General features: G+C 38.7%; 1 long non-coding RNA gene across 1 annotated transcript in view; it reads right to left on the reverse strand.

Annotated features, from left to right (window-relative positions):
- Nucleotides 1–774: 774 nt before the first annotated feature.
- Nucleotides 775–14,702, reverse strand: part of LOC115941625 (uncharacterized) — a 170,839-nt gene continuing 156,911 nt past the window's right edge. Inside the window, exon 4 of the long non-coding RNA XR_014145840.1 lies at nt 775–957. This is a non-coding gene — a long non-coding RNA (uncharacterized LOC115941625). The remainder of the gene's footprint in view (nt 958–14,702) is intronic.

A 14,702-nucleotide genomic window follows, 5' to 3' on the forward strand; every position in this document is an offset into this window, starting at 1 on the left:
CTCATGCTCTCTCTCTCTGTATCTCTGTGTCTCAGGTGAATAAATAAAATCTTTTAAAAAAAATACATTTAATATCACTGGAAACCAGGGAATGAGTTAATAAATGCAGTAAATTAAGTATGTCTACATTTGGAGTACTGATTTTCTAAAAACAGGAATCAATATTGAGATAAAATTAAAATAGGTACAATTTGTGACTTAGCATAAGGCATAGATATACCCTCATCATCCTCATGAACACATAGACCTTAATACCACCACTCTGTTTGTTACTCTTCCTCCTCTTAGACCCAGAAGCACTTTCTGAGGCAGCACATAGCTCCAGCTGTCTGGGTCTCATAGCAACTTGGCAGCATAATGCTTCTAGGCTGAAATCCCAACTTCCATGGATTCATGCAGTTTCGGCCACAAATATTTACCTTACCTGGCTCCTGGGGCTAATTAAAAGGGTAGGGCTCCATTCCACTTGGCTCTCCCCTAAATTGCTTTCAGAGTCAGAAGCAGCTGCCGGACAAGAATGACAGCCCCATAATTCATCTCTACACTCACACCAGTGACTCCTTCACAAATGTCCTTTTCAAATTAGGAAAAGGGTCCATAGCCATACCCTGCTCTTGCCACTCTCCTACTGGATTTGAAATTGCATCTCCTTATAATGATTTCTCCTAGAAGCTGAAGTTATACTTAGCAGCACATCTATCTTCCAACTGCCTCCAGAAGAGAGAATCTCAGGATCAAATACTGAGAACTTATTATACCAGTTAGAACACAGCGTTTCATTGCAAATGTTTATTATTGTAAAAATGATACATGTTTACTATAAAAGATTTGAGAAGGTGAGAGGCGCCTGGGTGGCTCAGTCACTTAAGTGTCTGACTCTTCATCTCAGCTCAAGTCTTGATCTCAGGGTCATGAGTTCAAGCCCAGCATTGGGCTCCATGTTGGGCATGAAGCCTACTAAAAAAAAAAAAAGAGAGAGAGAGAGATTCAAAAAGATGAGAATTGAAAAGTGAATTTTTCCCTCTCTGCTCCCTCAGTCCCTGTCATGGACCCCAGTGAATGTCTTTCTCCTTGGTAACGTCTATTACCAGTTTGGGCCATTTTCTATGCATATACGTGCAAATAGAGAAATATTTATTGGCATTTAAATAGGTCACCCTAAAGGCTTGAAGTGATTTCATGATAACAAGCAAGTCCAGATTTGATAAACCATGAAATGGAATCACATCGCAGTTCCCTGGCAGGAATTGAAGACTCAGCTCTCCTAGCAAAGCAGAATAGCTGAGTTAATCCAACAATTCAGAACAGGGTCAAGATACCAAATTCAAACCACCAGACCCAGGAAGAAACCAGACAGGAAGTTAGGTCACAACTCTGAAAATAGACTCAAAGCTTGAGTGGGGGATGAAAATTGATGGAGAAGCTGGAAATAGAGTCTGAGACGGGCTCAGAGTGCAGGGTCTGGTCTGGAGGGGAGGAGAAGCACCATGGGGTCTACTGTGGTCACTGGGGTGATGGAAGGTAGTAGAGTTGGAGAAGCCAGGAAAGCAAGATGGGGTTTTCCTTAGAGGAAAAGTGGAGATATTGCTGGGAAAACAGAACACATCCACAGAGTAAGAGGAGCTGAGGGAGGCATCAGGCTGAAGGCTAGAAGGCATCTATCTGGGGAGTGATGAGGCTGAGAAGGATGAGAGAGAGAGAGAAGTAGAGAGAGAGAAAGAATTCCCTCTTAGGGGAATTCAAATAATTTCTAACAATATCATATGTTGCCTTTCAGGTGTTTCTCTTTTGTATTTTTTATGGTAGTAAAGTATACAGAACACAGTTTTAACCATTTTTTAGTGTACAGTTCAGACATTAAGTACGTTCACATTGTTGTGCAACCATTAGCACCATCCACCTCCAGAATGATTTTCATCTTGCAAAAGCTGAATCTCTGTCCCCATTAAACCCCACTCCCCGAGCCCCTGGCAATCACTATTCTACTTTCTGTCTCTATGAATCCAATGACTCTAGGTACCTTATGGGTCAAATCATACAATATTTGGCCTTTTATGACTGGCTTACTTCACTTAGCATAATGTCTTCAAGTTGCAGCCATCTTTTTTTTTTTAAGATTTATTTGTTTTTAATAGATAAAGAGAAGAAGCAGAGGGAGAGGGAGAGAGAACCTCCAGCAGACTCCTCACTGAGTGTGGAGCCCAACACGTGGCTCCATCTCACAACCCTGAGATCATGACCTGAGCCGAAACCATGAGGCAGATGCTCAACCAGCTGAGCCACCCAGGTGCTCCAAGGTTTATCCATGTTATAGAGTGTGTCAGAATTTCCTTCCTTTTTAAAGCTGAATAATGGAGAATGCAAGCTGGTGCAGCTACTCTGGAAAACAGTATGGAGGTTCCTCAAAAAGTTGAAAATAGAGCTACCCTACAACCCAGCAATTGCACTATTGGGTATTTACCCCAAAGACACAAACGTAGTGATCTGAAGGGGCATCTACACCCCAGTGTTCATAACAGCAATGTCCACAATAGCCAAACTATGGAAAGAGCCCAGATGTCCACCAACAGATGAATGGGTAAAGAAGATGTGGTGTATATATATATGGAATATTATGCAGCCCTCAAAAAATGAAATCTTGACATTTACAACGACATGGATGGAACTAGAGGGCATTATGCTAACCGAAATAAGTCAGTCAGAGAAAGACAATTACCATATGATCTCGCTGATATGTGGTATTTGAGAAACAAAGCAGAGGATCATAGGGGAAGAGAAGAAGAGAGGAAGAAAGGAAACAAGAGGAAACCAGAGAGGGAGACAAACCATAAGAGACTCTTAATCTCAGAAAGAAACTGAGAGTTGCTGGAGGGGAGGGGGGTAGGGAGATGGCATGGCTGGGTGATGGACATTGGGGAGGGTATGTGTTGTGGTGAGTGCTGTGTATTGTGTAAGACTGATAAATCACAGACCTGTATCCCTGAAACAAATAATACATTATATGTTAATAATTTTAAAATTTTTTTAAAAAATAAAGCTGAATAATATTCTATTATATGTATCTATCACTTTCTTTATCTACTCATCCATTTATTCATGGACACTTGGGTTACCTCCACCATTTGGATACTATGAATAATGCTGCTATGAATATTGGTATACTTTCAAGTATTTTTCTAAATAAAACATTTCAAGCCATGAAAGATGAACAGGGGTTTTTTGTTTGTTTGTTTGTTCTTTTTTGTGTGTTTTTCTTTAAGGAGAGAAGGGAATTCCTGGGGGAGGGAAAGCATGGATAAAAGTGTGGAATGGAGAAACACAGCTTGATCAATGAAGGGTAGGAGACTGATTGAGGCAGCAGCATGGAAGGGGGATAGAGTGAAAGGTGAGGTAAGAAACATGAGTATGTCAGGTCATTGAAGTCTGAAAGTATAGAAAATAATAGAATATATTCACTACCCAGTTGTTTCATATCACAATATTTTGCCATATTTTCTCTTTTTTAAAAAAAAAAAAACAATATTCTGGATACAACTGATGCTTCCTGCACCAACCCTCATCCCATTCTTTCACTTCCCTTCACAATGGCACCCATTTTCCTGAATTCCAAGTTTCATTTTTTCCATGTTTTATGATTTTACTACATATGTACATCATGTGTTTTCATACTTTTAAACTTTATTATTATATGAATGGCATCATACTTTGTATACATCCTTTTCTAACTTTTTTCCTCATTAACATTACATCATAGAGATTTATCTAGATTATTTCATCCCATTGTATGAATATTCCACACTGTATTTTCGCAGCATTATAGCATTACAACGCTATAATGAACATTCTTGTACATTTTCCTTGTTTACATATGTGAGACTTTAGGCTATTGACCTAGATGAGGAATTGCTGCTTCTAGAGTAACATGCATCTTCAACTTTATTTGTAAAGTCAAATTGCTTTCCAACAAAGTGGTTGTATCAATTTATACTTCCACAAGCAGTGAACAGTCATTTCCATTTTGCCCCATTCTTGTCAACAATATATATCGTCAGATGTCTACATTTTTTTAAAGTTGGTAAGATAGCACACTGGATAAGAGCCAGATTTTTGAGCAACACTCTTTTGGTGTCCAAATTCTGGCTCTATCACTTACTAGTTGTATGAGCTTGGGCCTACTTTCCCTTTCTGGAAGAGAAAAGAGCTAGTAGTACCAACTTCATGCATTTATTGCAAGGTTTAAGTGTGTTAACACATGGAAAGCATCTGGAACAATGTACGGTTAGTGCTCAAAAAATGTCATCCCTGTTTCAGAATTTTGAGTTGGCCATTCAAGAATTGTTTTCTGTAAACTTCTTATTCCTTTCTTTACCCTTTTCATATTGATTTGTAGGTATTCTTTAAATTTCCTGAATAATAATCATTGTATTTATATGTTCCAAATATCTTCTTTTGGCCAGTAGTTTGTCATCTCAGTTTTTATGACATACTTTGTCAAGAAGATTTTTTGGTTTTATTTTTTTTCAATAATCCAAGTTTTATTAGAGAAAAACTTCTAGTCCCCACTTCTTGTCCATGCAATACTCCAATTTTGGCCAAAAATGGGGGTGAGGGTTGGGGAGGATATCAGTTAGTCCAAGATCCAAGATCCTAGCAATAAAATTGTCAAACCAATTGTCATGAAGTTTTTAATCAGAATCTAGTCAAATGTATCATCCCATTTTTTTTCTTGTTTAATTTTTTTCCTCATTTTGGTCATAAAAATATTCTCAAATATTTTCTTTTCTGAAAGTTTTTAAAGTTTGCTCTTCACATTTAGAATTTTAGGATTTGATCCACCTGGAATTTAATTTTGTGATTAGTGTTAAGAAAGGATTTTTTTTTTACTCTGACCACTTTTCCACATGTGAAAACAAATGTTTTGGTATCATTAACCAAATTTTCAGTGCCACTTCTTGTCTTTCTATATATGTTCAGGTCTGGTTTTAGCCTCTCTGTTTTACTCCATTACTCTATTATTATTATTAATTTTGCCTGCAACAAATACAATAACACATAATAGTACAATAATAATATTGTAATTCCTTACAATAGCTTTAATATTAATCTCGCCATTGCCATCTTTGTTGAGCTAATTCCTTTCCCTGTATGGTTCCAAGTTCAAGTTGGCCAAGAAGAATTTGTGTGAGACCTTGGGATGTGGAAGTGAAGGGAGGCTCTTACTTTGTGAAGGTCTTCACAATTAGATGGACTGACTGACATACAGACATGGAAGTAACAGAAGGATTCCAGCTGGCCCTTGCTCTCTTCTGCTTTGCATTCAGCTTTTCTTCCCAGCTGCTGGTCGTATAGCTCCAACTGCTGGTCCTGCAGCTCAAGGTCCCCTACCAGACACTTGGCTGAGATCCATAGATGAGGTGGCTGCACAGAAGCAATAGTTTTGCATAGACCTCTCCAGGTGCTCCCCTCTGCAGTACAACCTCGGTAGCTGGGTGTGCTTGGCTTCTTAGATTTCCCTGTAATCTCTGACTTGTCTACCCACACCAGTGCTCCTAGAGGACTGGATGAAGATTCTTCTTTGATCCTCCAGCTTTTCCTTCCAGACCTTCATTTTGCCAACTCCTCCCATAGTTGTAAGGTCCACTTCCTAGAATGAGCCACTTATGTCATTACACTCACTGCAGCTTTGCTCTCTTGACTGAACCCTGACTGACACACTGAATATGGTAGAGTGAGCCTTCCCATTTTACTCTTCTTCAAACTTCTTTCTCCTTTGCTCTTTCATATGACTTTTTGAATCATCTTGTCAAGTATACCAAAAAAAAAAAAAAAAATCACCTGGGATTGTTTTGAATTTATTAATTTGGGGAGAACTAGCATTTTTTGTAATATTTAGTTTTTAAAAAATTATTTATTGATGTATGGCAATGCAAATTATTATTTTTATTTTTTATTGTTATGTTAATCACCATACATTACATTATTAGTTTTTGATGTAGTGTCCCATGATTCATTGTTTGTGCATAACACCCAGAATGCAAATTATTTTTATACTAATCCTGTATCTAGTCACTAGCTGGTACCTTATATTTGTTCTAATTGTTTGTATTTTCTCTTAGCTTCTATAAATGCAATACTATTCCTATGAGTAGTGATACTTTGTTGTTGTTGTTGTTGTTTTTGTTGTTTTTTTTTTTTTTTTTTTTTTTTCCAATCCTCATGGCTTTTCTTTTCCTCTCTTATTGCCCTGACTGGGACCTTCAAATAGTGACTGGATGGAAATCACTATTGGCATCTTTTCCTATCTTGATATTAAAGGGAATAATTCTAAAGTTTCACCACTAAATATAATGTTTGCTACAAGTTTCTGATAGGTATATTTGTTCAATTAAGATAATTCCCCCTACAGGGGTACCTGGGTGGCTCAAATGGTTAAGCATTCATCTCTCGGTTTCAGCTCAGGTCATGATCTCAGGCTCATGAGATTGAGCCCCATGTTGGGCTCCATGCTCAGCACAGAGTCTGCTTGGGATTCTCTCCCTTTCCCTCTCCCTCTCCCTCTGCCCCTCCCCCTGCTCACATGCACTCTCTCTCTCCAAAATAAATAAATAAAATTTTTTTTAAAAAGATAATTCTCCCTGGGCGCCTGGGTGGCTCAGTTGGTTAAGCGACTGCCTTCGGCTCAGGTCATGATCCTGGAGTCCCAGGATCGAGTGCCGCATCGGGCTCCTTGCTCAGCAGGGAGTCTGCTTCTCCCTCTGACCCTCCCCCCTCTCATGCTCTCTCTATCTCATTCTCTCTCAAATAAATAAATAAAATCTTTAAAAAAAAAAAAAAGATAATTCCCCCTACAATTCATAGAAAATAAAAATCCCCAAATAACCCAATTAAAAAACGGTCAAAGACTTCAACAGACATTTCTCCAAAGAAGAAATACAAATGGCTAGCAGGTATATGAAAAGGTGCTCAACATCACTAATCATGAGGGAAATGCAAATAAAAACCATAATGAGATATCATCTCACACCTGTTAGGATGGCTATTATCAAAAAAGCAAAGGTAACAAGTGTTGGCAAGGATGTAGAGAAATTGGAATCATTGTACACTGTTAGTGGAAATGTGAAGTGGTGTAACACTATAGAAAACACTATGGAAGTTCCTTAAAAAATTAAAAATGGAACTACCATATGATCCAGCCATCTCACTCCTGGATATATATATAGAAGAAATGAAATCAGGATCTTTAAGACATATCTGTACTTCCATGCTCATTATACATTATTCACAACAGCCAACATATGGAACAATCCAAATGTCCATTGATAGAGGATGGATAAATAAAATGTGGTCTATACATACAGTGGAATATTATTCAGCCTTAAAGAAGAAGTAAATCCTAATCTTTGCAACAACATAAATGGACCTGGAAGATATTATGCTAGGTGAAGAAGTCAGTCACAGCAGGACAAATACTCCCATGATTTCACTTATATAAAAGTGTGGTTAGAATGGTGGTTGCCAGGGGAAATGGGAAATTAGGAGATGTTCAATGAGCATAACATTACAGTTAGACAAAATGTTTAAGTTCTAGAGATCTGCTATGCAACATAGTATTTATAGTTAACAATATGGTTTGTGCACTTAAAAGTTTGCTAAATGGGAAGATCTCATGTTGTTTTCTTTACCCTCCACACTCCCTCCAAAAAGCAAAGGGACTCAAAGAAACTTGGAGGTGATGGATATGTATATTACCATGATTGTGGGGGATATCAGAAATGAATGTTTATGTCCAAACTAATCAAATTATACACATTAAATATGTGCAGCTTTTTAGTATATTGATTATGTATACCTCAATAAAGCTGCCTAAATAAATAACTTTTTAAAAAATGTCAGGCTGGGGTGCCTGGGTGGCTCAGTTGGTTAAGCAACTGCCTTTGGCTCAGGTCATGATCCCAGGGTCCTGGGATCGAGTCCCACGTCGGGCTCCCGGCTCAGCGGGGAGCCTGCTTCTCCCTCTCTCACTACCCCTGCTTGTGTTCCTGCTCTCGCTGTCTCTGTCTCTGTCAAATAAATAAATAAAATCTTAAAAAAAAAAAAAATGTCAGGCTTAGGTAACAGTGAAAGGGTAGGTTCTTGTCTTCACCAAGGAGAATTTGGGAAGAGATTCCATTCGCAAATTGTTCCCTAAAATGGACAACTTAACATTTGCTAGATCAAATAGTGTCCAATATTCAGAATAATTCAAGTTTTGTGAAATAAATGTGTACAAAATAAAATTCCTTCTTATTTGTATTTCCTGTTTTTTTAAATTGAAAGAGTATTACATTTTAACAAATTATTTTTCTGCCTCTATTAAGATAAGTATGTGCTTTTTCTCTTGCTCTTTCTCTTTTCAATTTGTTAATGTAGCAAATTATATTGATAGATTTTTTTTCTAAGACTAAAACATCCTTGCTTTCCTGGGATAAACCCAGTAGTGTATTATTATTTTTGTTAAGTCAGTGACTTTGCTGAATTTTATCAGAATTTATATCTTTGTATTTGTAAGTAAGTTAGGCTTACAATTTTCCCTACTATCCTTGTCTTATTTTGGATTCAAGTTTGTGCCAGTCTAATAAAGTGAGTTTGGGGGTTTTCTTTCTTTTCATACTCTATTTCTCTAGAATAGTTCATAGAAGATTGGAACTATATGTTCTTGTAAATTTGGTAAGATTTGCCTGTAAGAAACTAACTATATCTTAATTCATAATGTGGGTAGATTTAACCACTGATTTAATGACTTTCAAGGTCATAGGATTTAGGTCATTTATTTCCTCTTGAGTCAGTTTTAATTGTTCACACTTTCCTAGAAAATTGACCGTTTTGCATATTTCAAATTAGTTGACATAAAGCTGTACATGATTGTCCCTTGTTACCTGTTTTAATTTCCAGCATATTTGTGGTTATGTTGCTTTTCAATTCCAATTTCAATATTGTTTTGGATATCTTTTGAATGTAATGCTATGGTGAGACTGGCCATAAGGAAGCCCAGTTTTAAATGGGCTATAATGGCCAATTCTTACAATAGCCCAGAGTCTGAAGTAGGAATAGAAATAGAAAGACCACTAGAACTATTTCCCTACAACTTCTGTCTACTGCCCCTAATTCCTCCCTGTGAAATTGCATAACCTCAAATGCATGCTTGTACATATTCCTTAGAAATTCATACTCTTGCATAAATGCAAAATGGTGGTGGTCTATTTTCTCTAAGTGCTCAGTCCATTCAAAGAACAGAAGACAATAACATATCTCTCCTGAAATGTATCTCCTGCAGCTTAAGTATCCTCAATTTTTCTAACAGTTACTCAAGTATCCTGGATCACAAGCTCTTTGCCAGCCCTCTCCTTCTAGTGATCCAACCCAGTGTACCAGCATCCTAAACTGAATCCTTTACTGCAGGTGTGGTTTGACCTACACAAGTAGGATGAGTCCAGTAGGACGGGACCCCTCCATTTGTGCTTCCTAAAATACACTGATCTGCTCACTCCATCACATTACTGACTCATGTTACTTTTGCAGTCAACCAAACATTTGGGGTTTTTTCACACATGCTGTGGAGGAATCTTTATTCCCAAGTAATACAGGAGCAAAACTTCATTATGTGATTTCTTAGTCTACCAACTTACAAAGAGAATTTAAAGCATATCTGAGCCATAAGCAAGTATCCTTGTGAACAAGGATGGGGGAGCTAGTAGACAGTCCTGTCCTCAGCAATGTGGAGGAAGAGATCTTCCTTTGTAAAGAAGGCATGACAGCTGGGTCATACCACAGTACAATTGCCATGAACAGGGAATGAAAAATAATTGCCATTTATTGAGAACCTACTGGGGGCCAAATCTATGTTAGGTGCTCTACATATGTTATCTAAACTTTAGTCCTCTAACAACACCGAATCAAGGTGTAAAGATGTAAATAAATAAATGCCAGATAAAAATAGCTGCATTTTATTTATGAGGAAACCAAGACTCAGTGCATGACTTGCACAAAAGCTGAAAAGCAATGGAGCCTTATTTGACTCTAAAATCTGTGTAATTCCTTCCACACAGCCAGCCAGGAGTGAGTAAATGTGGGTGGAGTCATCAAGTGGCAAGCAGCAAGGGCACTTGTGTAATGCTTTATAGTTTAATGAATGACTTTCACCTACATTAACTCTTTTAATTCGATCCTTATAACATCCTCATGTGGTAGGCAGAGGAGGTGATACAATCTCTATTTTACAAGTGAAGATGTCAGCACTCCGAGAATCAAGTGACCTACCCAAGGTCACCCAGCTAGCCAGGGAGGTTGCAGGGCAGACCTTAACCCCAGGCTCCCCGTCAGCAAGCGCCATGTGACCACCCCTCCTGGCCACTGTTTCGGGCAATGAGGACATCAGAGGGCTGGAGCAGGTGCTTATGACCAATGTGGATGTGGGAAAGGGGTTCAAAACCCAAACCTTCCCAAGAAATGTAATGCTCTGTTATTATTTTTAATCATCTCGAGGCTTCAGGAGGCACAGGAGAAGGAAAGCCCTGGCTAATGGCCCAAGAAGCAGAGCAGTTTAGGACAAACAACATTGCTGTTTCTTCCACACAAGGCGAGGCCACCTTTTACCACTGACACGACTGGTGCACTAGATCATTGTGGGGAAGGGGGCTGTAAACCTACCGACCAGTGGACCTATCGACCTTCATTTGATTTCTTCAGCAAAGCTAGAATCTTAAAAACAAAAACAAAACTTAAAACGAAATCAAGTGTGTTCATTTCACAATCCATTGTAGACATGTAAATTTAACATCAGTCCAGTATGCACAGAACATCTGGTGTAACCAGCTACTAAAACTCCACTTAAGTCAAGCACCATCTTATTCAAGCCCTCAAAATAGAGGCTTTGTCTGCTAATTGCGATTCACCTGCTGGTAACCGGTTCCCATGTGGTCCCAACTGAGACCAAATCCCCCCAGCTGGGAGGTTCTCTTTTTTCCTATGCCACCGATTCACATCTGTTGTCCTCTCTCAAACCTGGCTGAGAAACTGTTCTCCTGGAGGACCCTAAATTACCCAGGGAATTCTGCATGCCCTCAACACGCAAGCCAGCATCTTTACCTGTTAACAGATGGTGGACATATGAAAGTTCCTTAGAGTTTTGTTTCTTCAACCAAGACGTTACAAAATCCGGGAGCAGACCCTGAGCTTTTCTAGTGCTTTCCAAGCCTCACTGTCGTTCAAGTTCACCCAAGCACCTTAAAAGCACATACAGATGGGGGCACCTGGGTGGCTCAGTCGGTTAAACATCTGACTCTTGATTTCAGCTCAGGGCATGATCTCATGGTCATGAGATCAAGACCAATGTTGGGCTCTGCACTGGGCAGGAAGCCTACTTAAGATTTTCTCTCCTTCTGAGCCACCTCTCGCCCCCCACCAACTCATGAACTCTCTCTCTCTAAAAAAAAAAAAAGAAAAAAAACATATAGATGCCTGGCCTGCTCTCAGAAAGGATTCTGCTACAGAGAAATGTGTTAAACCACATAATGTTTCTTCCACACCGCCAGCCAGGAGTGTGGCCATATCAGCATGTCAGCAAGATGCAAACTATGGAAAAAAGAGATGAAGGGAGAGCTTGTAGATTCAAAGAGACTTACTTAAGAGACCTGACAGCCAATGTGACATTTGAACTTAGTTGATTCTCATTTCAAACAAACACAAGGTAAAAACAACAAACAAAAACAAAAGAGAATTTGTAAATTTGGAAGGCAACTGAAATTTTGAACATCATTTGAGTATTTAATGATATCATGGACTTTTTGCTATTTTCTGTTTAGATGTAATAATGGTATTGTGGTTATTTTTTAAAATCACACAAAAAAAACTCTGGTAGAGAAAGGTACTGAAATATTTTGATAATATTTGAGAATAATATGATGATAAAATGATACGATATCTAGAATTTGCTTCAAAAAGGAGTAAATAGAAACCTAGATGAAGCAAGACTGGCCATTAGTTGATAATTATTGCAGCTGGGTATTAGGTTCATGGGAGTAAGTGGGGTTCATTATGCTTTTTTGGTCTACTTCAGTATATTTTTGAAAATTTCCATAATAAAATTTTAATTTCCCTAGGTTTGTGAACTGTTGTATTTCTCTGCTCCGCCCCCCCACCTTAACACACTCATACGCATATTCATATATAGAGACCACCTATTTCAATGTGAATTCAATGTTTATTCCTTGGAGGAGAAGAAAGGGGACATGGGAGTAGAGCACTTTTGTACTGTGTACAAATGCAACACATTTCAGAGTTTCTCATATGATTTGTACTCATTCTAGACTGAGGCATGTAGAAGAGCTGTTACTAACATCAAATCAGTCTATTTACCTCCGAAAGACTAGTCCCTCTCCTTTTAAATTAAAAGTTTATTTCTTTCTTTATAAACTACCATGCCTGCAGTTTATGAGGTTTGTGTGTTTGTGTGTATGTGGGGCCACCATGTACATCTGTGCAGGTTGTGCATAGCACAAGGGTTTCAAATACAAGTGGGCATCCTTCATGTTGTCAACACTGTAGATTTGCATTTTTACTATGACAACTGTCTTGCAAGTGGTAATAAAATGTCTTATTCTAACAAAATCAGTATTTGATAACTTTTCAACCAATGGAAGCGGGGGCTCCTCTTCTAATTATGGAGTTACCATATGGGGTAGCAGTGGACTCGATCTGCCTGACTGCCTGAATTTGAATTCCTTTCCCCAAACCGCTCACTGACTTTATAATCTTCCTAAGTTACTGAATAGTCCTGAGCCTAAGTTTCTTCATCTGTAAAATGGAACGGTAAAATTGAGAGCATTGTTCAAAGTTTTAAATGCATATGAAACAGTGCCTGCCAAATTGTAAGCCCACAATCAGTGTCAGAGATTAGCTATTAGCCTATCTACTCATACAGATCTAATTTTATGGGGGGGGGGGTGTCTGTGTGTGTTGTGTTGTGTCTTTCATTAGAATGGACTTCAAGAAGACTATGTCCATTATTTTACTAACTCAGACTATTTTAAAAAGAGGACATTTTTTTCCTAGCCACCAAGTTTTGAAAGATGCAGTAAAGCTCAAGGTCCATGTAAGCAGCCAGGGTTTATAAGCCTTTCTGCACACAGGAGCTATGTGCATATGCTGATGGAGAGCTCTCCGAAGAAATATTCTGGGGTTTTTCCATCCTGCTAACTACTTGGCCTGTAAGCCTGTAATGGGAAAAGATCCAGTGGGAGTTGCCAGCCACAAAAGGGGTATTACCCCACAGGGAGAATAGAGTCAAAATGCTTCAAGAGGTTAAATGTCTATTTTTAAAAGGAAAGAACACAGAGTATGCCTTTAACTTGTGTTAAAAATAAACTCAGCTGCCTCCTTTACACTCCCACCCCCTCCCCCTGTCCTCCCATACCCTGTACTGCCCATAGGGAAGAAAGAGTACCAGTGTTCCATTTTGTTTCTCCTCATGAGTTTTTCTTTTCTTTTTTCTTTTTCTTTCATCTTTAGCCAAACATGAGCTACTTGGTTTTCAGTTCACAAAACAATTTGCATTCTCTCTCAAAATTTCCTCAGGGATCCGCAGGAAGCAGGTTGGATTTATCATTTAGAATTAACCCTTGTCAGGGGCTAAGGAAAAAATCCACGAGGAGATAAACAAAATGGATCCCTCCAGCTCTCCCCCAGGCCTGGGAAGTGTCTGCAGGGGAGACCATTCAGACCTCATTCAGAGGGCCTTTCAGGGAATGCTATTTAATGTTGGGGTTTAAGCACGGGCTTTTCCTGGGGCCTGGTTACCCTTAGAAACGCTGCTTTGCTGAGTTGCTTTCAATAAATTCCATTAAACAACTACAAAAATCCTAAAGATCAGATGTGCCAGTTTTTGTTCATGAAAGAGCTAATCTAGCATAGCAGAAAAGCTGCTGTCTGGAGTGAATAATCTTGATTTCTTAATGTATGTACAGGGTAGAGGGATTTCAAGACCCCAGTGGGAGGCATAGATGTTGAAGAATAGAGAGACACAGGTCTGTCTGTACACAGGACTGATATTTCATTGGGTGGGGGATGAGAGATGAAGGGGTCACTGGGAACTTGCTTACTTAAAAAAATTTTTTTTTAAAAAAGAGACAGCCCTTAGTCAACATAAGATAAAGGAAAAAGCAACAGAATTCATTTTAAGAAATAAAGGTCTAGTCTCAAGTCAGCCTCTCCCTTGAAACATGACCTCAGTGAAGCCATTCACTTCCCTACAGTTTCCTTTTTACAAAATGAGATCCTCGCCTTCTTAGATCTATTCTTTAATAGGAATAGTGTTAAATTATATACAGTTGACAAAAAGAAAGTATTTTATCAGAGCATTTAACAAGTTTAAAATCTCAGTACAAATATGTACTGATTTAAACATCATTCAAATTTAATGAAGTGATTTTGATGCATGTCTGGCAAGGTAGAAGGGAAACTCTATCAGTAAAGGTTGAGATTGAGCCAATTGTTTTCCATTTTTCATGAAAAGGAAACGCTCTAGTGCATACCTGGGGGCACTAGCACCTAACCAAATATGCCTTGAAAACAGAGTACAGGTTGAAAGCCAGATTCCTAGCAGGAATGATCAGCCTCTGGGGCACTATGAAGTCCTTCATGGGGTCTTCTACTCAATATGCTCAACA

This window comes from Leptonychotes weddellii, chromosome 5, assembly GCF_054177405.1.
Source record: "Leptonychotes weddellii isolate Sample4059 chromosome 5, ASM5417740v2, whole genome shotgun sequence".
Classification (NCBI taxonomy): Eukaryota; Metazoa; Chordata; class Mammalia; order Carnivora; family Phocidae; genus Leptonychotes; species Leptonychotes weddellii.